Below are 24790 nucleotides of genomic sequence, written 5' to 3' on the forward strand. Positions count from 1 at the left end.
TAATGCAAATAGAAGATGTCCCTCTTAGCATACACCAGTCTAGCCAGAAGAAAATGACAGGCCTACAAAAGTCAAAAATGCTACTTCTTGAGATATTCTAGATGATATTTTATAATTCAACCTTTTAGATGCTGTGAATGCAGTTAGTGGAAACCTATGCCAAGACATGAAAGTCACGTTTGTGCATACATCTGTGTGTACAGGGCCTGGTTTGCTCATGGGTCCTCAGCTTGTAAGCAGTCCTGGTGGTATCTGCAGAACTTTGACATGTATTTAAGTACCGAGATGAAGCAATTCATTAATATTTTAATCAGATTTTCAGCTTTCATTATTCCATTTCCTAAATCCTGCCAGGTTCCCTATGACCTTGCAGCAAAGCAGAGCTCAGTGAGATGACCCTTGAGTTCCAGTTTTCAGCAAGCACCGTGCTCAGGCAGGGCATGTCCCCTAGAGCCCAGGGGACACTTCCAGGCGTGTGACCAGCCTCCCACGTGGACACACAAACGCAGTCACCGGCAGAGTTATGCAACTTCGGGCAGGCATTTGGGAGTTTCAGTTTTTCGATGCTATCCTCGCTGTGCTTTATAGCTTAAGTAGAGAAAACCACAGTTGTTGGCACAGTTCGCAGCACGTGACTCAAATTAATCTCTTGGGTTTATCTTGCTATTGACCCTATGATCTAAAGCAGGGAAACTCTAGCAGATTATAGATGGGATGTAGCAACACAATTGGAGCAAGTAGACTCTAGATGACAGGAGTTTTTATTTGCCACATAACAGGTGGAATTTCTGCTGTTTTATGCATAAATCCATCTGATAATTTTTTTATTAACTTTTATTTTTGCCAGTGATTCTCTACTGCAGGACTACTCAGATAGGAAACCAAACAAAATCCAGCCTAGATGTGGACCACGACCTCGACCCCTCCAAGTTCCTAGGCATGTCACGCCACCTGCATTTCTCCTGGGGATTTTGTATTTCTTTAGGGTTGTTTCAGCTCCTCAGGAAAAACCTACTTTTTTTTTTTTTTTTTTTTTAAGAATTACCTACCTACCTACCTTCTCCCCCCCAAAACAAAACAAAAACAAAAGCCACCACAATGCAAGAACGTGCTGAAACTTGGAGGAAAGAAAAAAAAAATCACCAACGTTTAACAGTGAAGTAAGTGCCGGTACTTTTGGCAGAATCAGGACCGTACCACACATTTCCGTTTCTAACCAAATTTCTTCCTACTGCTGGGTCAGGCCTGCACCAGCTTTCATAGAAAATGTCCTTCATGATTCACTGTGTTATTAGGAAAGGAAAAAAATATGTTGAGGGGAACATTTAGTTCCTGTGTAATTCAACTGAGTAACAAATTCAGAACAAGCAGTTACAATTAGCAGATATTGTTGTTGCCAAGTACATATCATTTCAGAACTAGACTTAATTAAAAGAGCAGTTTAGGTGCCTGGCATCGAGCCTCTCTTAGTTCAGAGCCTCTTCCCTGAACCTAAATCCTAGAAGATGCAGGGGACCAGCACCCGTTACCCAGTGGGCACCATGTTCCTCAGCCCTTATCAAGGCACCACATCCCTTTTCTAACTTCTAACTGAAACTCTGATCAGCAACATCTTTGCCGCATAACGAAGGACCCACAAAATTCCCGATGATAATGCTTTCTTTAGGGGAATTAGTAGATATCCTGCTCTGCAAACCAGCTAACAGAGGGACAGGATCACAGGGAAATGCAATACAGGACCCTTCCAAGCGCCAGTCTGACTCAGAACCAAAACACAGTGAATTGGTTTTGATCATGGACTAAATGCAAGCTTCCTATGACGCTGGAATAGTACTGAGGGACTAAGACCTTTGCTCTGACCTAACTGTAATTTCTTCAGGGATTCTGCAAATTGCTTTGAATTCTCTCTGTAGCACTCGTACCTCCCAGCCATTCTCCAGCTGTTTCTCCTCTTTGACTTTCATCAGTTCCTCTGGCAGAGAAGCTTTATATAAAATGGATGTATTCTTTTAGTAATGAAGTCCCTTTACTTTCATGGGGTCAGTATTTTATAACTTATAACCTACTGTTAGATCTCCGGAAAGTTGCTTTTTATCTGTCTTTGGCAATCTGAAGTTTGCATCCAGACACTAGCATCTATATATAATTCAGATTAGATTTATTATTTAAATCACAAATTAATTGGAGAGAATGGTACATTATTTATGTGAATTATTCTGTAATTTAATCCTAAGTATTATGCATATTCTAAACATAAATTAGAGCTGAGCTATTTAAAATTTATGTTGGTCAATATATTTTTTTTATTTCAAACATACCCAAACATTAAAGCTAATTATTTAATTTCTGCAGTTATTATGAACATTTAAGCATGTCTGCTGATAAAAATTATACAGATATGCCCCCTCTAATATTATTTTTAATGCAATTTTTACCTTTTTTTTTTTCCTTCAGGAAAATGTTCTAATACATTGCATTGATCTATAAAAAATGATGAAAACTTAAAAGGTCAAGGAAACGAGAAGTACAGCACACTCCCTGAAAGAGCGGCAGAAAGTTTTCACTTTGATGAGTTAGCCACATGTTAAAATTAAAACTGATAAAAGGCCAATATAATACTCAAGTATCCTGAATGGAGTCTGTTTGCTGCATTCCAGCACATTTTTACTGAAAGTGTTAAATTCCTTTCTGTGAACTATTTTGCTTATGTAGCAACAGCTTGTCTGAGCTAAACGGGGTGTTCACCACTTCCCTGGGTAAAATTTACCCCTAAGCTACATCGTTATAAGAGAGAGCTGCATTCTAGCAAGGACCAAGGAACCAACTCAAGTGAAAACGACTTAGATCATCAGCACCAAGTAGGAGTGCTTAAGGGCCACCTTAGTGGAATATTAAAGTAGACTCAGCAAGAGGGAAGGGTAAAAATCCAGCTACATTTCATTATTTTTATACTTGATTCCTGCCTGGTTGTAAAAATAAAGCATATATCTATAAGAGAAGGGCTGTAGAAGACCCTTTGTTTGCATCTCTTCTGAAAAAGAGTCTGTTATATCACCGGTAAAAAGTACCATAACTAGTAATAAGACGTAATCTTGATACAACACTTAATAGCACTTAAAATTTTAAATCTTAAATGAGACGGTTTACTGGTTCATACCTGACAACTTTGTTTAAAAAAATAGAAATCCTTTAGGACTTAATATATTAGCAGAGAACACCATACATGCAGATGGCAAAGTCATAATATCTTCTGAAATTCCTTGCTTGCCAGTTCCAGTGTTCAGAGAAGAATTAGTCAGTTAGACACTAACTACAGGTCAACAGGTTTCATCTTGACTTCTTCAAAATAATTTCTTTTTATCATCTCTCGGGAAACTGATATGTCTCAGGAAGAATAAATGGAGTGATACAGAACTTTTCTTCTGCCTAAAGTAGGTGAGGTGGAGTTTATATTGACCTTACACAGAAGTGAAACCTTATCAATGCCTTTGTGAGCACTCAGTGATTTTTCAGTTAAATTCAAACAAATTGCATGATCATTTGCTGATGTTCCACTGCTTGCCTTTAAGTCTGTATCTGGGTACACATCACTCCCTACACTTCAACAGTTACATTCCTAGATTCACAGCTTCTTTTGCCTTTGCCTTCCTGCTCTTGGAAGCTCACATCAGGAACGGTTCATTTGCTATACAAAAAGCCATATCGTTATGAATCCCAATAGGAAAATTCTATAACCTTAAAGGTGCAGAGTGACAAATACCAAAGATAATTGAATTGCATTCATGAACAGAGAATGCCAATAAAACAAACATGAAGTGCTTTTATTTCCTTCGATCGACAGGTCTTGTACCATCCTGTAAGTGTCTAACACAGTCTTTTAATGAGAAAATTTTAACAGATTTTCCTTAAAATTTCATTTGCAAATCATTTTCTTGAAATATCTTCACCACAACAACAAAGTAGATGACAATGATAAAACTTTATGCCTCGAGGATCTACTTTTCCTCCAAATTATAAAAATATTCATTAGTCTGGCGTTTTCCTTCTACCAAGATATCCTGAAGCTTTCCAAACTGCCTACTTTCACACCAAATTAGTTAGAGCTGATCTGGCTCTGAGAGACTTTTATATTAGAATTTCATAAGAAATCATCTCAGCTCAAAGACAAACTCCAGGAAATTTCAAAGAAGGAAGAGCTAGGAGCTACTGATGATTAAAGAAAAAAAATTACACAGTTCAGCAAAGATACATGAATAGACTTGTACAGCACAATTACTAGGTTTCTAACAGGATATTTCTAGGAATCAGAAGGTAAAACCTTGGAAAATTTCTCTGCCTTTCCCACTGATAAGTTTTCAGTTTGATTAATGCTATTAACATAGCTTTATCTGTAATTCCAACTCTGTTACATAGGTTCATACCTAGGACATTGTCTGCATCTAATATTAAGTGGGACTTAGTTCAGTAATTTACAGGGTTGATAAAGATAATGCTATCAGCTCATTAAGGTGTAAGTATGCATGCTTAAACAAACTAAGCTAATTTCACACCTATACAAAGATACCTAATGGAAAATGAAGGTCAAATAGATTTGTGCCATTAGTGATCCGCAGATTGTGAAATGTTCTAGCAGAATTTAAAATTGCATTTTCCTACAGAGTTTTGTATTTCTGAGTAAAACTGTGACAAAGAGTCTATTCCTTTGAGTTATTACAGGAGTAGCATTAAAAAAAAAAACCAACAAATTTCAAGAGTAAGATTATTGGAAGGAACACTGCACAGAACAAAAGATAAATCAGTTTCAAATTATGTCCCAAAAGAGCAAAGTATGTCAGCATTACAGGATAATGGGTTTGCTGGTCTTTAATAACCATTTGTTGAATTAAGAGCAAATTAGGGGCCTGTTTTTGCAGGTTGTTGGATAATTCTTGTGATCTGCAAAGTACCTCTGGCTCCTGTGGAAGTCTAGAGAGCTTGTATCACCCAGTATACTGAAAACTCTACGTAGCTCTTAAATTTTATACTTGATTTCCAATGAGAAAACAGATTTGAACACTGAAGCAACACAGATTTTGACTGTTTTTTTTAAAAGACTTATATTTTTTACATTGCTAGGTTCAGTATCTCATCTTGGGATACCAAAAAAAAAAAAAAGCCTAGATGTGGTGTGAATCTCTATCACTCTTAAAATCCATAGACCTCAACAACTTACTGCAGTTGAGAACAGGGCTGCAAGGACTTCTCTATTGCTGCAACGTTTGCTGTCATTCTCCTGCTTCATCAAGTGGTTCTGAAATGCAAAAGAGACTATCAGAAAGCTGAAGAGAACGACTGACTTTCCTTTTAAAAATAACTGATCAACACTTAAGGCTCTAGAAGTCCAGTTAAACAGTGACACCTGCAACTTCCTTGTTAACATGAATTGCAATACCAGACGTGAACACAAGCCTTTGTATTTCCACTCTTATCTATACTTTTAGTACTGCTGGTTGTCATTTCATATATACCATGAACTCCCTAAAATTACAGACTACACACTCTCAAAGTGCCACACCAAGCACTCCCAAACACCAGCCTTTCCGAAAGGGAGGAAGCTTCAAAGGACCTTCAAAGCTCCTGCCAGATTTCCAGCCTGGCTCATTTTGGGTGGGAAACTGGAAGAACAGGGAAGCAAGTCTTGATTCATCCTGTCTACAACACAAAGAGAAGCCACTAAAGGCGCTCTAATAGCACCACAGGGAATATCCCAACCTGTAAATAGCTATTAGATAATTGTTGTGTTCTTGTACATGGGAAAGAACACACTCTAATTAGAACTATGGGGAGGTGCTGAACCTGCTCCTTAAGGGCATGCTCATTTGAGAAAAGCTGGCATAATCACAGCTGTTTGCTTGCTCAACTTTGGCTAAAAAGCAGCACTGAGGACTGCCAATATTTATACGATTCTCCCATTTTATTCAGAGAGCAAAAGCAACAAGCCAAAAAGTCTTGGAGCACCCTGCACGCAACAAGACAGCAATAGCACTCATTTCTCCTATCTGCTTTTCCGTTGAATAATCAAGCTTATTAGTTTTGGACATTTTCTTCTAAAATGTGGCAGGTAAGTCAGGCGGCTTCTAAGCTGAAGGCTCTGCACAGAGCTGAACCCTGCTCGAAGTCATGAAAGAGAATTGTCTCAATGACTTGTGTTTGTATGACTGGGTGTCATGAGATAGAAGAGAAGCAGGTCTAGAGAAACAAGTATTAATGGAGGATTTTCCTCACAAAACATGTGAGTTTGCCTGTAAGGAAGGACACAGCAGACAGTTTTTAAGCTGACATCTCCTCAGCTGCGGCCTGCAGTGGCACATCTGAGGATCTGTGTGTGTCTTTGTAACACTGCATTGGTCTCCCTCCCCATATAGTCACTGGGTGCACTTTTACCGACTGAAGAAAATTATCAAAGAAATATCAACGTATGTGCCAAACGTCCAGATGAGTGTAACCGAATCTGCAGGAACACTGCTTTGGTGTTGAGCCAATATTGAGACATCAGCGTTCAGGATCTTCTCCCACTCTTGCAGCCCATCAAGGAAGTGAGGCGCACACGGACAGACAACGTGCTCGCGCTTTAGTTGCTGCATTACAGCTCCGTTCCAGTCAGATCTGAACCAAAGGCTACTGGCCAAGCAGGACCCCCACTGCCAAGTCACTGTGCTGGTCCCCTTCTTGTTCAGCATCTTATCTATTTTGTTACTGCCTTCTTAGACTAACACTTTATAACACTGCAAGGCAGCCTTCAGATACACTTCTAACGTTCTTATACAAATTAGAACAGCAAGTTGAAAACAAAAAAATAAAACAACAACAAAAAAAAACATACTCCAGAGATTCAGCCCTTTTTACCTCTGGGACTTCTATCTCTTCAACGTATGAATTACCAAAAAAGACCTCACACACGCTGCTACCTGTGGCTCACAGAGATGCCGCCATCCTCTGAAACCTCATAACAGACCACAAGCACCCTGCCTCTGAATCATGCTTTCAAGGCCAAAACGAATCAAGAGCTTCATTTATAATTAACATCAATGTTTCACATCGTAGAAACACAATTCAGGATGACTAAATCTCTCCCCTTTTCACTTCCTAAACTTTCTGATAGTTAAGACCCTGCCTCGAAACCAGTCTGTAGGGGTCCTGCACCGAACCCTGCTCTGCCCTGGACACCCTCCCAGAGGTCCTCACTCCTTCTGCCTGACAGCCCTCTAGTGGTACCTGCACTACTCAGCAAGGTAAAGGAGCAGCAAACAGAGCCTAGATGGATGGTCCCCTCCTGTCGGAGCTAGTAGCTGGGCCCTTAGAGTGGAGTTTATACCCTATACTCACGTCACTTTATTTATTTCTGGTTATCCTATATAAAATGGTCCATGGACACAAACACTCTGAAGATACCACTGCAGCCTCTCGGAAAGTCTTGCCAAAAGGTTTTCATCATGAAACACACACAGCAATGATCCTGACAGCTGCCTTTAGCTGATGTCTCCTCCCCAGCTCCCCACTTACCTCTCCCAGCTTTCAAGCATGCATCTTGTGCAACTCCATTAACATCGGGTATAAAAGAATGTGTTGAAGTTCCTCTGCAGACTAAGTTACTTGCTACAGTAAACTGCAGCTGATTCCAAGGACTTCCTACCTCCAGTAACAAACAGGCTGATCTCTTCTGGTTTCTTCCTCTGTTGACAGTTATGTCCTTTTACATCCGAAATGCTCAGGTTTACGCTAACTGCCCTCAGAATCACCTAGAAATCTTTGTCATGCTTTTGCCTCCACATATTCCCTGTCATAGCATTTTACCTGAGCCCTGCAGACCCCATCAGCCTCCACTGTCCCCAGCAGAGGCAACCAGAACCAGAAGAGCCAATCTGCAAAGTGTTTTGCTTGACAGAGTAACAGAAACCCATGTAACGCTGTGCACATTTCTAAGCTCACTAGACCATTGCACTCATTCCTAACTACAGGCATCATTCACCAGGCTTGAAACGTTGCAGGAGCTGCGTTGCCTTGAGGTACTGAGAGCTGTGAAATTAGCAGTAAAGTACCTTGGCTAGCTTAGCATGAAGGCAAGAAGATTGCAAATTAATGTTAAGTTTGATTCAGGTTTATCCAGAGGGCAAGAATGTATTCCAGTGTTCAGGGAAGGAAAAAATAGTTTAAAATAAAAAAGATTTAAAGAGTCAGCATGACTTTTCAGAGTCAGATATTATTATTCCATATATTAAAAAAAAACGCAAAGGGGAGTTAACTACCTCAGTTTTTTGCCTTCAGCAGAATACGTAGGGGTGAATTTACAGTAGACCGACTGATACAGTTCAGGGGAAAACTTCATTGCCAAAAGCATGATTTGGCCCCAAATACAGTAGCTGGTCAAATTAGCTCATTTCTCCCCCCCCCCCCCCGAGCAGCATCAGGCAGCTTACTGAGCCCAGGGCTCCTGCTAGAAAGAGATGCTGCAAACGGGGTCTGTAGGAAGCGGAGTTCTGGTCAGCTACAAACATAAGGACATCGACAGGTCTCAGCTTCCTGGACTTCGACCTTGTTTTTCTTTTATTTCCAATACATTCAATCCCCCGCTTAAATAAACCCCCCCAGTTTTACCTCAACAGAGATGCTTTGTAGAGAACTTGAATGCAATGTTTTCCTCCAGCATTCAGAAGAGATAGGTGAAACACTAACATCAATAAATAATGCAGGAACTACTGGTTCTAACTTTAAAGATTGACAGAGAACACCACTCCTATTTCCTCTACCCCAAATTCTCTAAAAGAAAAAAAAAAAAAAGATACATTTCCTCCTGTCTGCTACCACGCTGATCTCCCATCCCAGACCCAGGTGTCTGAGCTTTCCATGAGGCCCATGCCACTGCTGTTCATAGCGATCTATAATAACGCCCAGCTGGCCTTCATCCCCCAGCCTGACTCATCAACACAGAGACATTTCTTCACTCACCCTGGCTCTACATCTCTTTGTAAAGTCCACAGGCAACCAAAATGAAGATGCCTCTAAACATGCACCTTTATGTGGAATGTATAATACCCCTTGAGAGGAAAATGACATGATGCTTCCCAGGACATAGCGCAGCAAAAGGATGCTGTGTTACGCACTCTGGGAAATTCATTTTCAGCTTTTTAACCCCTATTATAAAAAGGCAGTGGCTTTTGTCAGAGACCCTTCCATTAGCTCCTTTCACAATTCAGAGGCTTCAGTCACAGACCTGTCTCAGGATCAGCCCTCCTTCAGAGTTCATACTGAAAGAAGTAAACAGACTTGATTACTGATGCGTACCTTCTGAGAATGGAAACTCCAGCTAACAGCTCAAGAGCTACCTGGGAGCTCTTGGTGAAACAAATTATCTTTTTTTTTTTTTTTTTTAACATATCAGAGCAAGTAGACCAAGTTACATAACTATTAACACAAAACACAACAGCATAGCGTTTTGTCATTTACAAACAAATATAAAGAAAAGCAAACAAATTGGTTTTGGTTCCCACTTGTAAGGCTGGGTGGGAAGAAAACATAACTAAATGCATTCATCCTTAGATCTCAGGCTTTTCTCTGCAGATAAATTTCTCTTGAAATTAAACACAAGGTAGTCAAAACCAAAAGAGAATTCAAGTTAGTAATGAAAGATCAAAAGGAAAATAGCGAATACTGAAAATGAAATCTCATCTTTATATTGGCAAAAGATTAAATGCCAGGTTTTAAATATTTTTAATTCCTTGATTGTTTTTATATTTCATTAATCCATAATTGGTATTTATTTTTAAATGGTTTGCTTTTACACTGAGCAGTGATATCCAATGCTAGTTAAAGTACAGCATGTAATTTTAAAAATAATTATTCTTGAACACAGTGGTTATTACTGCATGATCTTACATTGATAAGCACCAACAAATGTGACCCTATTAAATGGGGATGATTTTGATCATCCATTCTGCTGTATAGACATTTCCTTCTCATTGAAAGGACTGAAACTAAGCCTGACACAGGGTTACTCATTGCTAATCATCTGTAGGTCCAGTAGCACCGCATGCTGAGTGTATTACTGTAGAGAAAATTGTCTGCTCAAAAGAGTTCAGAGTCAATGCAAAAGGTAAAGGAGGGAGAGTGATTTATGGTGAACGTTTTCCATGTGTCTCGGTGGTTCCACATTTTTATGTAATGTTCTTATTTTCAGCCATCTATTTTTAAAATGTCTCAGAAGGATGTGCAAGTAAGTGAGTCGGGGGAAGATTTGAAGGAGACAAATTAAAAAAGAGAAAAATGAAGCACAGTGGACAAAGTTAAGAAGGCAAGTCCATGCACAGGGAGCTGGGCTGAAAGATGTACTAAGGCAGAATTGTCTCACTGACATAAAAGCACATTTTGAAATATGGCTTTAATGGTAGTCCTACAACTAGTCATCAGCAGCTCTTGCTGATTTTCACTGTGCTGCTGACTTGTCTGTGAACTGCTGTCAGGCCTTCATTTTGTGTGCTGTGTACGCAACAAAAAAGTGACCATTTCCCCTCATGACAGCAGGAAAAAAAAGGAAGGTTACGGTAGGGTTAGGTTAGCAGCAGAAGCAGTATGTTCATTAGTATTACTTAACAAGTAGATTTTTCCCACTTCAAGAACGGTGCAAAATCATTAAGAAAATTATGTCATTGACAGTATGTTAAGATTCAAATCCTGGGGGAGTTTCACACAAGATTTTCACAAATACCAGCTGAAAGGTAGGTTTTCTTTTCCTACCTTTGGTCTGCTCTAAGAGAATATAAAATGAAATCCAGTAAAAAATGACCATCTGTGATGAGGATGCCTGAAATAAGAGAGAATAATGTGATTACCTTGTTCACTGCAAAATAAAATAATTGAGGGGAGAAACACACATTTCTTTTTTTTTTTTTTTTTCCCAAACAGCAGAAATTTTAACATAATCTTTCAGCTGACAGCCAGTAAGACATGAATTGTTTCTTAGGCGGAATTATCACTACGTGTTTCATAAGGATTAACCAGCATGTTGTTATTAGAGTAGTCAGTGATTCAGTATGCCAGAAGATTGGAAGATTAAACAAAAGCTAATCTCTAGAAAAGTAGGACAAAATCCTTTGTTTCTTTTTCAGGAAAAAAGAATTGACAGCTCGCAGGTTCTCAAAAGCTGGTCTTGGTAAGACAAAAAGCTTTTCTCAAGAGCAATACTCGCCCATCCACCTCTTTCAGAGGAACACAACATCCAACAAGGTTAGGAATCAGGAAGTGCTAGTGTTGTTCTTTTTTGTTTGTTTGGACAGTTTAGCACTAACAGTGATGAAATTCTCTATAAAACAGGCTGCTCTTTTGTTGCACTGGTGGCCAGAGTTGGAAACAACTGCAAAAGGCTGCAGAGTTTGAAGAGGTGTTCAGCAAACTGCTGGTAAGAAACAAAATGCTGCGAAAAGAGTTTAGCATATTTTAAAGAAATCTCTTGGTATAGATTCAACATTCATTTCAAACTTGAACGCACAGTATGAAGCATATTCCAGGTTCTCATCACTGACTGTGGGATCTCTTCTAAGAGAACAATGAGATCACATTGTGTTCTACCAGAAGTCCTTTACTACAAAGGTTACTGTCACTTTCACATAACTAAAAGTGCTGCCAACCTTTAATTATTTTCAGAAGAGAATAACTATTTGAATTTTGGATTCAAACCCTGAATTCAAATTATTCAGGTTATAAGCCATGTCTCTTTATTCTTCTGCTGCGTTTGCTTGATGGTCTGTAAAACTAATCCAAAGCAGATGAATGCTCATGTCTTAGCTTTTGACATTCCACTCCTAAACCCAGAAACAATTTACTAAGTTCCGTATGTATATATTGTGAATGAATATTGTATTATAATGTAGACAGTGAGACATATTGATGGAAAAGGTCATATGCAGTTCTTGACTAGGCAGCATTCACATTCTTCAAGAGACCAATGAAACAGACAAGTGTACATTTAGGAGGATAATTAAATAATACAAATTCTTATATGAGAAAGTTGGTGAATTCAGAGCCAACCTCCTAATATAATTCTACATCAGCTCTGCTTTTTATATTTATTATATTTTCAGCAATCCTCTATTAGAAATGTCAGTAGTATTCAGGACTCTGATAAAAAGATAAAAGATAAGAGTGACGCGTACAATTCTTGGTAATATAAGACACAAACAGGGAGCAAGTTGATTTTTCAAAGCTAGCTTAGGTTCTGGAAATTTTAAGGAGATTTTAGGTATTATTTAAGGGACCTTTGACAAACGTTGACCAAAAATCTGGGAGTTTAGCACTCAACTCATGCAGAAAATTACAAAAGTGATCTAGGAGAGTCTCTGAAATGTCCAAATATCTTGCATAGCTCTGGAAAATATTCAGTATCATGATTTATGACAGAGAAAATGCCATATATTTAGTAGATCTCTTGTGTACTTCTGTTAAATATTCTCCTGCACTGGAAAAAACCTCCCATCCGAGTGCAGAAGATTGGTCAGGAATGGCAGCAGCACAAAGCTCGCAGCTCCTGGGAGGATTTATCCACAGGGCAGGTAAGCTTTAAAACATACGCAATTCATAGCCAAGTGATCTTCCTTTCCTCCGGGCTCCCTCTGCAGTCATGTTCTGCTGAGAGTCCCAATTAAACAGATGCAGATGCTAAAATTAGTTACCCTAGCAGTGATGTACCGGTTCATGCTTTTCCTTGGGATCAAAGGCAGCGCAGTGGGAGCGCCTCTCTGACAGCTGGAGAGGTCACCTCAGAAGTCCCTGCTCATCTGCTCAGGGGTCAGATCTTTCCCATGGCAAGGTCTGGACCCAGCAGTAGGCAGCAGGCACTTTTTGTCTTCAAGCAAGTTGTGACATGGATGCGGTGATCTGCTAAGGAAACGTCAGCAGCAGGATTGGGGCTTAGGTTTGCAAAGTTCCCCTTAGCTGTGTTATGTAGGAGAATGTAAGGACCGAGTCTGATTTTCTGAATTAATTTAATATTTCTTGTCAGTCTTGCCGCACACAACTGTCTGTCCTTTCAGATTGAAACAGCGTAGGTTTGACAAGCCACAGATACTGGTAATCTGCAGGAGAAAATGTTCAGACTACTTATCAGAAATGAAGTACGTGAAACATTCGCCTCAACACGATCAGAAATATGACAACAAACTTAAAGGTCCTTGTTCCTTCTATTTCTGTTGTGTTTTGATCTCCATCTCTTACATACCCCACTTAGGGCACCTGCCTTGTACCTCTTTCAATAAACATGAACAGAGCTGCTCGGTGAACCCAGCAAAGGCCTGGCTTGTAGGTTCACTGAGGTTCTCTCTGGCTATGCGTGTGCTAAGCATCGTTGTATGAACAGACAGAGTGAGCTACCTATAAACTCCTGGCTAAGGACTTGTATGGAACGATTATTAATCAGCTCATATACTACTTACTGTCTTGTTCTGTTCCCACAAATTCCTCTGTCCAATCCCTTAAAACTAGAATAATGATTCCTCAGTAACAAATAAGGTTTCAGATCTCACAGTGAAAAATTAACTGTTATCAGTGTTACAATATTTAGCATCTGCTGCATGTCATTCACTGCTAGTTATCAGCACTTCTATGGCTCCCTAATGATTTTCTTAGAGAGGGAGAGGCAAGGATGAGCTCCATTCGATCCATGGTGAGATGATTTAGCTCGTGCTGGCAGGCAGATCTGGCAAATGTTTGTGTTGAGTGACATTTTTGATGGACATTGCTGCAATGACACTTGCCAGAGTAGCATCTGTAAAATAGTAATGGACGAACACATCCGTACCGGTATTCTGTGCAGGTCAGCTGAAACAAGCGGTAAGGAAGAACACAGCAGGCATTATTGTTTGCAAACAGCCATTTGGGAGGATTAACAGCCCTTTAGCCTGAATGAAATGGTGGAAGTTTGTTGTTTTATCCCCCCTCCCTGAAAATAACTTTCCTAACAGACCCAAACTCAGATGGCAGAAGAGCCGTTCAGAATTTTACTTGTATCATTCTGATATCAGTGTACTTTCTACTTTGAACAGAAAGGTATGAACAGCGTTATTTCCAGGGTGTTTTGGCCAAAACACAACTCTCTATATTTGCTAGTCAGGGCTTAGAGTCCTCCCAGACACATGATATGCCAAAACCCACGGTCAGAAATTTTTATTCACATTCACAAGTATGTATTTCCAAACCACTATATTTGCAGTGATTTGTGGAAAATCTTCTGAAAACAAAGAGATATCTATCATATCCTCAGCTGCTGTAAGCCAGCACACCTCCACTGAAATAAATAGGACCTGCTTCTAACGGTTTCAGATTCAGCTAAGAATTTCTTGAATTATTATTATTATTATTATTTTTAAACTGTCTACATAATGAACCCTAAGCAGCTATTAAAATAAACAGTGATGACTCACAGCTGACCTCATTTTACAATTCAGATATGGTTAGGTGTCTGCTCAGTTATTAAAATTTTCATTGAATAATCATTTTCGACACCAATTCCATTGTATTTTATTATTCTAGGTTCACCATTGACTTGAATAAAGAAGCTGAAAATTTGAATATTAATATCAAGACTTACGGAGTGATATTATGAAGAGTTTTGCTCACTAAATGTACATCAAGACTTCAAGTTATGGTGACAATTCTTAGTTTTCCTGAGACAGCTGGGAAGTAAAAGAATGCAGAATCTGGAGACTTTCATAATATTTCTGCCACACATAAGTTAGACATGAGAAATTATTTTCTGGATACTGATTTACAGTTACAAGAAGATTCAGGTTTGAAAGCAGGGATAGTTCTAAGGGTCTTGCAGATACATACTAATTGCAATCCATCCAGAGTGACTAGCACAGCATGCACAAGAGGACAATATTGTGGGCAAAGCCCAGAAACACATCCCTCCCCAGGACCCAATCTTACACAACCGGCAGCTTTCAGAGTAGATCTGACTGGTGAGAGAAATCCTACCAATGTCTCATCTCCGTGGAAGGAGATGGTAAAGCCTTGTCCAATGCTCCCAATTAGCTAGGTAATTGGGGTCCCGAATTATTACAACTTCCAGTAACACCTTGTATCCTTGGTATTATAAAGACTGAACTATTGTTTAGGACTGTAACTCAGGGTGAGATGCTTTAATAGTGCTCAGAGTGAACAGTCATTAGAAATCAAAAAAACCTTTTATTCTTTGCTCTGTATATTTCAGAGAATCTAACAACAGAGTTATTCTGTACTCAGTCTACAAAATGGGTAACGACAGAATTAGAGTTGTGAATGACTGATTACTCTCCTTGGTTTCTAATTTTGCCTGAGTAAATATTACAAATCTTGAGATTGTAAAATAAGTCATAATATAATTATAACTTGCCACTGTTTCAAAGGAAAAAAAAAAGAGTATGAATTGATATTTCTGATAAGCAGTCTTAAAATAACAGAGCCCTGAGGTTACCAGCAAGACAAACAAATTATCTTCTTTTATCCATGCTTCCATTTCGTTTTATTTAAAGATAATATGATACCTCATTTTTGCCTATTATGGTTGCCTGCCTTTTCTCCTAGATAAAATCTTGCTTAATTAGAATAAATGTCACATCCTATCCAGGTTAAAGTGGATAAACTCAGAATTTAAAATGGACCTACTTCATTCTAGAAGGAGAGCAGGCTACTGCTTATACACCCGAGGACTGTGCAGCAGTACGAGGACGTGTACATTTGGAAGGCAGCTAATTTCAAGCCTGCACACAGATCAAGCCAAACAGTGTGCACTGAAGCATTGTATCTACTGACAATGGATGCAAAGTGCTTTTTTTTACATAATGAATGTGCAATTTGTAAAGGCGGTGTTTGGAACTCAAGATAGTGAATGAATGTTGTAAACTGCTTGATTTTTGGCTTTCAAGCTAAAAACCTGCCTGGAAAGGATGGAAGTCAAAGACTGAGATTCAACCAAATTCCAGAGCAAGATTGCTGTGACAGATTGGACGTAAAGTGTGTGACAGAAGAGAAAAACACTTAATGGTTTGTGGTAATTCTGTATGTTTGTGGTTGGCAGTGTAATTTCCTTGTCACCTCATCACTGTCTGGGAAGGCCTGCCTATTGCTTTCCTTTTCTTAGGCACAAAGGTAATAACTACTCAAGTGCATAAATAGGAGTTGGCCCTAGTGAGCACGCAGAAGCAGGGAAGTGCAATTTGGAAAGGCTGAATTAGCTTAAAGACTTCTGATTTGCCCAACCAAAAGCATGAAAACTTCATCCTGACTTCAGCCCCAGATGCAAGAGGCAGAGACTTCTCCTGGACACTTTCCTACCACCCTGCTGCTAGAAAAACTGGGCCTTATCATCAGCCATGATGGATAATAATCTAGCTACTTGAGTTAATGCAGACTCACTCAGCCAGAACAGGACTCAGCTTGGCAGTAATCACGACCCAGACCCATAACAGCACTTAATGTCACCAGTCACCTAAATTTACTGTGATAAATGGAATATTTCAGTGGATCCCTAATGATTTCTATTATGAGAGTATAAAAGGCAGAGACCTGAAAAACCTAAATCACACATCTCATTACGGTTTGAATGATAATAGCTCTGCTGCCCATTCGCCTGGCAGGCAGGGTGAGTCTCGCAGAGTAGAACATGGCAAGCTCTGACTGCTTTTCTTTTCTGTGACCCATTTTAATCAAGCAACGCTTGATCTGGGAGGCATTCAAGTTACATCTGGCACATTATCAGAAAGCAAAGAGAACTGCAGCTTGATGACGCTGGAGTCCATGCTTGCCTTGGACAGCAGGTAGTTTCTCAATATGGATTACTTTCTGCCTTCTAGTCTTTTAATTTTTTTCTCTTTTGAGACCTTATCCTGAATTATCTACCAATATCTATTTTTTTAGCAATGGAAACTCATTTTAACCACTGTGCTTCTAATCTCATTGCAATTGTAGCATTCAAGAATGAAAGGCTCTCAAATTACATTAAACTGATCAGGAAACACTTTGGGAAATGCTATATTTTAAACATCAGATAGCAACTTGAGCCGTAAATTCAGAACAATGGACTGTACTAACTAGATAAGGAAAAGAGAGTTAATTTCAAATTACATGATTTAAAAAGACACTCAGCTGCAGTCTCCCTATAATCACCAGACTAGTTCTCCAAGGACTCAGCTCAGTTAAAACATGTCATTTATCTAGTGTGATTCCTGCTGTACTTTATTTCAAAGATGCAGGATTTTCAGAGCAGCTCTGTGACATTTTTTATTATCTACCATCAATGATTCAAGAGGGGAAAAGTATACTAAAAACTGGGGGTATGGTGCTCACATCCTTCACAAAGACAAGATACTGAGTGTTGACGCAAGGCAAGGGCACAGTGGTATGAACAGTCTGGGAGAAAAGGTGAACTCTTGCTTTTGTGCTGCAGGGATTCCTATTTCTAGCTATGCTTAGAATTTATCAGGAAACATCACCCGGCATGGGGCTACATTGAGGAGATCATGCTGACTATGGGAATGGATTTGGCTCTGCACTGGCATTGGCTCAACTGAAATGCCCTGGAAAGAAACAAAAGTTTAGGGAAAGCATGCTCTCTAGCAGCAACAACAAAAAACGGATCAATGTGTACTCGAAGATTTAAAACGACCATGCCTGTCATTTGAATATATAAATAGAAATATATAAAATAATGTGCTTGTCCAAATCCAAATACCAGATGAAAACACTCCAGTGGTTTGGCTTAGGCTGCATCCAGTTTGAAAATGTATATATTTAAAAATAACTTTGCACAAAGGTAAAAAAAATAGATGAATTTCCCCAACAATATCAATTTTGAAATGAACAAATTTCAAAGAACTATTCACTCATATACTAGGAGATTGAAATTTACTCAGAGTGGGTTGAAAACAGCATGAAAGAAGGACATTGATGGAGAAGAGCCTTCGTGACTTTGCTCAAGGCTGAGTTTCCTCATGAATGCTCATTTCACTATAGTACAATCTGAAAAACTTCTACAATCATCCAAGGCTTTTAAAACTGGAACAATCTCTGAAACCAGTGTTTGGCCTCCATATTCAAATGATTCCCCCAAATCTTTATGCAGTTCTGTCCTGATTGCTTCAAAACTTCCTGTTTTGCCAAAGACTGCCCAGCTCAGAGCAGAGCAGAAAAACCAGAAAAAGTCATCAGAAAAAACAGAAACAGAATTGCTCAGGTGGTGGTCAGACTGCTACAGCCATCCTGAATTAGGAGACTGCTATGATTCACTATGGATATCTGGTCAAACAGTTAAAAATTTTACAGAATATATCTGCACAGATTTCAAGCTCAGTGGTGATTGACGTGTGAATGGGTTTAACCTGAGGCTAACATGAAATTAAAAACAAAGGTAAACAACACTGCAATTTGAACAGACAGTAGTGCCAAGAAATGAACGTTTACTACACAGAAAAGGAATTTGAAAACAAAATCTTGTATTATAAAGCTATTGACTAATCAAGGATATTAAAAAAAGATTTCATACAAGCCACTGTTACTTAATGTAATTTTGTGGAGAAGCCACAGCGAATTGAAAGTTCATATAGTGGTCAATGGAATATTAAAATAATGAAATTTTGACTCAGCAAGATATTTTAAAGCATATGACTGGAGCATGGTAATCCCATTATCTGTTTCATCATCTGGTACTATTGAGGAAAGTAGCAGAGAATGTTTCAGAGGGTGGGTGAGACACTGAATAAGGACCTCAATGGCTCTGAAAAAGGGCCAGGGTATGGAAATCCTGTCCTTAGTCTTTGCAGAAAGTCAGAATCCGGAAAATAACAGTGGGGGGTGACATCGAAGCTCTAACATGCAAGGAAGGATGGGAAATAGATGAAGGTCCCTAATTATTTCCTTAATGATTTCATAGGAAATTGACATTCTATAAAAGCACTGGAAAACCCGAGGGTATGAGTTCATCTCATTAGCAAGAACCATCGATAAATGCATATAGAATAAATAATAAATGCTTGATCCTACAAGCGGACATTCAGAAGTCCTGTTTTCCCTTAGGGGAACTATTAACATAAAAAATTCAAACTGGCATTACGCATAGAGAATTTTGTAAACACACCTGCTGCAGAGACCAATCCTATCAACTGCATGGCATTCCCAAGGTGAGACACTTACAAATGTGTTCCTCCCCACATCAATATTCAGGATCGCTCTGGTGACCTATAGGCTTCATACTAGACGAAGTTGAGACCCATGATACTCGGAGCAAGTTTTGATATCGAAAGCTCCTTCCACAGAAAATGCCATTGAAGGGAAAGAGTTTGTCCCAAACTGATGAGTGTTTATGGTCACTGAAAGTAATCTTTTAATATCAAGAACGAGTTTTTATGACAGTTTTTTAGATAAAAACCCAGGCTACACAACTGCTAGAAGAAAATGATTTCTCCACTAATTCCTTCTTTACACTCAGTGATGATAAGAGAAAACAGAACCATGATTCAAAGACCGAGAAAAAGGAATTTCATGACAACAACCACAACTCTCTGTGCCTTCTTGAAGCAGAAGGTTTGGGACATCCTCTCATTCTTCTTGTGTCTCTTGATTTGCTGGTAAAGCACCAATGCTGACAGTGCTATATTAGTCACTTCTGGTTAGCTTTGTATTACGGGCAAGACTTAGCGTCTCATTTACACATCTCTAGCTAGCATTCACAAAACATCTTGCTTTTTCAGTGCAGAGGCAAAGTCTGCAGCAAGCAGCATTGATCATTCCATTATCACTGTGTTACGCTTAATTTCCTCTTCATCTTTCAAGTCAGAGACCATCTCACACTACATCAATAGTGGCGGCAACGGACTGATTGATTATCCTCCTCTTTGGCAGGCAGGCGTGCTGCAGGTACATTACAAGACTGTTCTCGTGCTACCCCAGCACAACCAAGTTCCCCTAAACTAGTCAAAGAATCAAATTAACAAACTCATTGAGATTTAAGCACTCTGATATGACTTTGGAACAAGTAATTAACTGATGCAGCCAGACAGTTTGACAAAGCACTAGAAATCTCTGCCAAGAAGTGGACTCTGCTGCAAGCATAAACCAGCTTCAACATCCACCTCGGCAGCTCCTTGCCTCAGTTCTGCCACAGAACTTACAGGCAGGGCTGCGGTGATCTTACCCTTTCCTAGTCATGCCAAGGAGGCAGCGCAACTGCAGGGCAGAAAGGCAGGGACAGAAATTCAGCATTCGCTACTATGAGGAAACGGAGGCAGAGCAGAAAGTTAAATGCAAGAACCTTTGTGAAATGAAGCAACTGCTTCATCCTTCAAAAGCACAGGACCTTCTGGGAAGGAATGTCCCTAGATTTCCTCCTGACTGTAGCAGAGTAATTTCCTGATGAAATCACATGGTTACCACAGGCTTTGATTTAAAGAATGAAAGAAGCACTCTTTTTCTTCTTTCTCCCTTCCAGATGCACCAACTCTTGCCCTTTCCATCGCCCAGCCAGAATTCCATTGCCCTGATGCCCCAGAACATAGAGGTCATTGCGATTACACCTATAAGAAAAGTCAGTTATATATCTATACATACATATGTATATATATATATATAATCAGTCCATCTGTTTTGATGGAAAGATTCTGAAGAACCTTTGAACCTTTGGCATTCCCAAACATACCCAGGACATTATCAGTTATTTGATTTCATAGTTTATCAGCAGAGTACCTTGCAAGCTGTCCTGCACAACAGCAGTCCCTCCATATGTAGCTCTGTAAGCAGAACAGAAGCTGAACAGCAGGTCAGAAGCGCAATCTGGTGACACTTTTTGCTGCGAAGCTTTTGTCCCCTTACATTTAGCTGTGCTGGTTGAGGCCCACAGCAGTGGAAGTTTGTTTCCCACGGGACAGGTGTTACCTGCAGATGCTAATTGCAAACCTGGGTTGCATTCTGCAAGCCAGAGGCAAATAAAGGAAACTGCTCTACCCCAAGATCAACCAGTTCAAACAACAATACACCTCAAGTTCTTTGCCACCAAAAAACCCTCATTTGCAAACTGTCACGAAGACATAAGTCTATTTTAATTACCATAAAACACTGGCACCTAATTATCGTGGTGGTCCCCAGACCTAGTACTAGTAAAAATGCAGTTCCCAGATTGGTAACAGTATATAACCCATCATTTACTGCCTTAAGTGCATCTTTTCTGTGCTTGCCTTTTCTTTTTCCTTGCCTATCTCCACACTATATGTACAAACTTAAAAAGCATTTGAGAAAATTAATTAACAGGGAAACTTTTGCTCCATTTTTTTCTGACAAGGTCAATTTACTAATTTGCAATAATAATTACAGGTGCTCTTGGTCTACTACTGTTTGCGTTCCCTAGACACTACTGGTACAGATCTAAAAAGAAGCGATAACTAAAACAGTCAGCATGCATGATTAACTCTGCACCAGTTTAATTTCAGCAGGCTTTGATTATGGAAAGTGCAGGAAAACAACAGCTAGCTTGAGATGAGGTTTATATCACGGCAGGTTGAATAACGAAATCACAACGTGCACAACTAACACCTTGAAAAGTACTGATTCACAAGTACATATCACTTTGTTTCTAAGATCATTTTCCAGTTTTAATTTACTTTCAAAATGTGATTCCCTCTCACAACTTCCATCTTTTATAAGACTATCTGTTACTGACCCTGCCCAAATTACACATTTTGACCTCTGGAAGAAGGAAACTTATGGTGCATAACCTTAACTCTTCCCTTGGCAGTCATGCATGCACATACAGTTTTTGAAACAATAAATAGCTTGGCGTTTTTCAGCCCATGTAGCTTTAGAGCAGGGAAATGAAAGATGCCCTCATTGTGCTCCTTATGTTTCTAATGAATTTCTTTTATAGCTTAAGATACCATAAAAGTGAGTTTCTAAGATAAATGTAACCAGAATTATAAGAGTTGAATTTTATTGTCGTGTAGTTAGGGTGCTGTTAAAGTTTAATTTCATTTCTTCTTAAACCTGCTGGTTGTTTCATCTGAATGGGCTATGACTACATGATCCTTTCAATAACCTCCTGCTAGGCATAGGATTTACATTTTTTTGCAGAGTTAGACAAACACAAAATTATAACAATAGTCCTGTATACAATTTTATAGTTTGATGTTGCATATTGTTATGCATCTCACTGTATAAATAAGCACTTTCTATTGAACATCAAAGGAATTGTATCTAGGAATTGTTTCAGTAGTAGACTGAAAATAATCATATTCTATCGATGCAGTCTAAAACCAGGGAGTGTTTTGAGCCCCAAGAACAGATACGTTCTCCCACTTGCAGACGAGCGTAAATCTCATTTATCAAATGCTCATAACATCTTTATACAATTTTTATCAACATAAGGAAAGAACTAGTTCTCTTCAATATTAGCCACTCGTATTACCTACATAAGGGGAAAAAAGACATCAAGCAGATGGTAAAACCTAGTCTCCGTATCTGGCAAGGAAATAGCCCTCTAACACATTCCTAGCGCTGTATCACAGATATAACAACACACTGAATCCACCACGAAGAACACAGCTTCCCAAAGGAAATGTTTACTTGAAACAGAAAAAGAAGGAATTTGGATCAGTGGGCATTCTGTCCCACAGCCATATGTTTATTACTTTCACTGCATTGATTTCTTAGAGTTGTTTATCCCAGAAAAGGCATGTGTCCAAAGTTAGGAAACATCTGCAGTTAAGTTCACATCGGAATACCTTGTTGCTTTGTAATGAATAAACACAGAACAGCATTGTCATCATCTGAAACTAAGATACAAATTGATGGAGTGTGGTAGCATAAAAGACTAACAAGATCATTAGATAAGAGTGTGGGGGACTAATAAGTAGGAGTAATAAAGTTATTTTACAGCACAGCTGAAACAGACTGGAAGACTGTGTGCAGTTCTGGAAGCCACATTTGCAAAGGACACAGAAAAATCACCAAGTGATGGATGAGCTGTGTCTGGTACCCGGGGTTCTGTCTGACTGTTGCGTGGCAACAAGGGGTGCATGCTTCCAGCCCAGCCCTTGTTCTCGAAGGAGCTTCTTTAATGGGAACAGATCTGCCAGCTGCAATCTCTCCTACAAACTAACCTGCATCCTCTGACCTAAGATGTGGAGTGTCACATTCAGGCTCAGGAAAAGGGGCCCCAAAAAAGAGACATCCAAGGAATGCTATGCCAGTAGGAGACACCGTTTCAGCCTGTGCCAGGACCAGAATATTTAGCTGAATGCAAACCACATGAAGTTGAGGTGAATTTGTTAACCTCAAAAAACTTGGTTGGACCTTGAGAAACTAAGACGAGATTCTCTGACCAAAGGATGGCAAGAGAATCCAGGCGTTTATAGGAGTACAATGCATACGTCTGTGACACAAGGTGTGGTGACACGCAGATGTTGAAGGACACAGTGATAACAGACACAAAGACAGGAATGTAAAAAGTGAAAGCAAATCCCAGCAGATAAAGCCCTGACAGGTGACTATCAGTAATGACAACTAAAACTGCCGTGCGATGCATTAAAAACAGGCCAAAAAGCAGCACTGGTGTGCAGGTAACAGTCTCGTACCTGCTGGAACAGCCCTCAAACTGGTATACCAAGTACTTTTAACTAAAACACAACTGTTTAGGCAGTCCAAGCATGCCTTGTATTTTGTTTTCATCGAGCGTCACTACCCAATGCTCTGGGAAATGCCATCTTATCCTCTGAAAGAAGTTGCTCTGAGTTTTGAGATGGTTTGGAAGTTAGAAGTTTTCTGCTCTCCCAGGACAATTCCTTAGTTATCCACAGAAACAACACCAAAGACTTTCTGTAAAATTACTTCTCAGAATAATCCAAGGTCTGATCCACACAAATCTGCATGCATTTTATTAATCATGGTTTATCTTTCTTCTTTGACTGGATAATACAGCTTGTGAAAGAATTTTCTCTGCCACAATCTTCCTATAATCAAAGCAGTTTTTTTTTTTTTTCTTTTTCCTTTGAAGCATCTGGTATTGACAGTTTTGATGTGCTTGAAGAAGTATCCGCGTTTCACTAATGGCATTTCTAGCCTGTCTGTGATACAATTTTTCTGTGTTTTCTACTGAAGATAGTTGAAGCTTTTCTTGAGGAAATGAAGGGGCTGAAACAACTTTTTTTTTTTTTTTCTCAGTTGTGGAAGAAAAAAAAACAAATCTCCTTTGTGCTATCAGTTTTTGTTGGGTAGTAGAACAAATGATACATATGTGGCTTCTATGCCCCATTTACAACTTGAGCAAATCTAAATCTCATGGTTTTAATTTTACAGCACTATTTTGCAATTTTTTAAACACACAATCTTCCCTTCCTGTGGTGCAGGCAATAAGAATACACCTGCCATTTACATCCCACCCCATTCCTTACCCCTCAACTCTAGGGCTGAAAAATGAAATGTCTCCCAGACTAAGACAAGTAATGTGGTTAATTCTACAGCATGCACTCTGAAGACTATAAAATCCAAAGTCAGACCCCCAAACCTATGAGACTGCCCCCAAACAAGACAGATTTTACTTAAAATTGTTGCTTATGTCCACACATGCATTGTATCTTTCTGCCCCGCTATCTGTTGAAATGGATCCATGTGAGGCCCTAAGTAGGGTTTTTGGAAAGACCCCTTTCACTGCAGTGTTTTCTGGTGCAGATTCGCATGAGCAAACTGCCCTTTCCTTTTCTGATGTCTAGGTACAGAGAGTGCCCCACTCATTCTCACCCCAACC

The 24790-nt window shown here is 39.4% G+C and overlaps 1 long non-coding RNA gene across 1 annotated transcript; it reads right to left on the minus strand.

Annotated features, from left to right (window-relative positions):
* Positions 1 to 64: 64 nt before the first annotated feature.
* Positions 65 to 9597, minus strand: LOC308176304. The gene is made up of 3 exons (XR_013938216.1): positions 8635 to 9597; positions 5213 to 5290; positions 65 to 588 (listed from the first exon to the last, which is right to left on the minus strand). It is a non-coding gene; the product is annotated as an uncharacterized lncRNA (long non-coding RNA).
* Positions 9598 to 24790: the final 15193 nt, after the last annotated feature.

The sequence above is a fragment of the Anser brachyrhynchus genome, assembly GCF_964034855.1.
Source record: "Anser brachyrhynchus genome assembly, chromosome: 12".
Lineage (NCBI taxonomy): Eukaryota > Metazoa > Chordata > Aves > Anseriformes > Anatidae > Anser > Anser brachyrhynchus.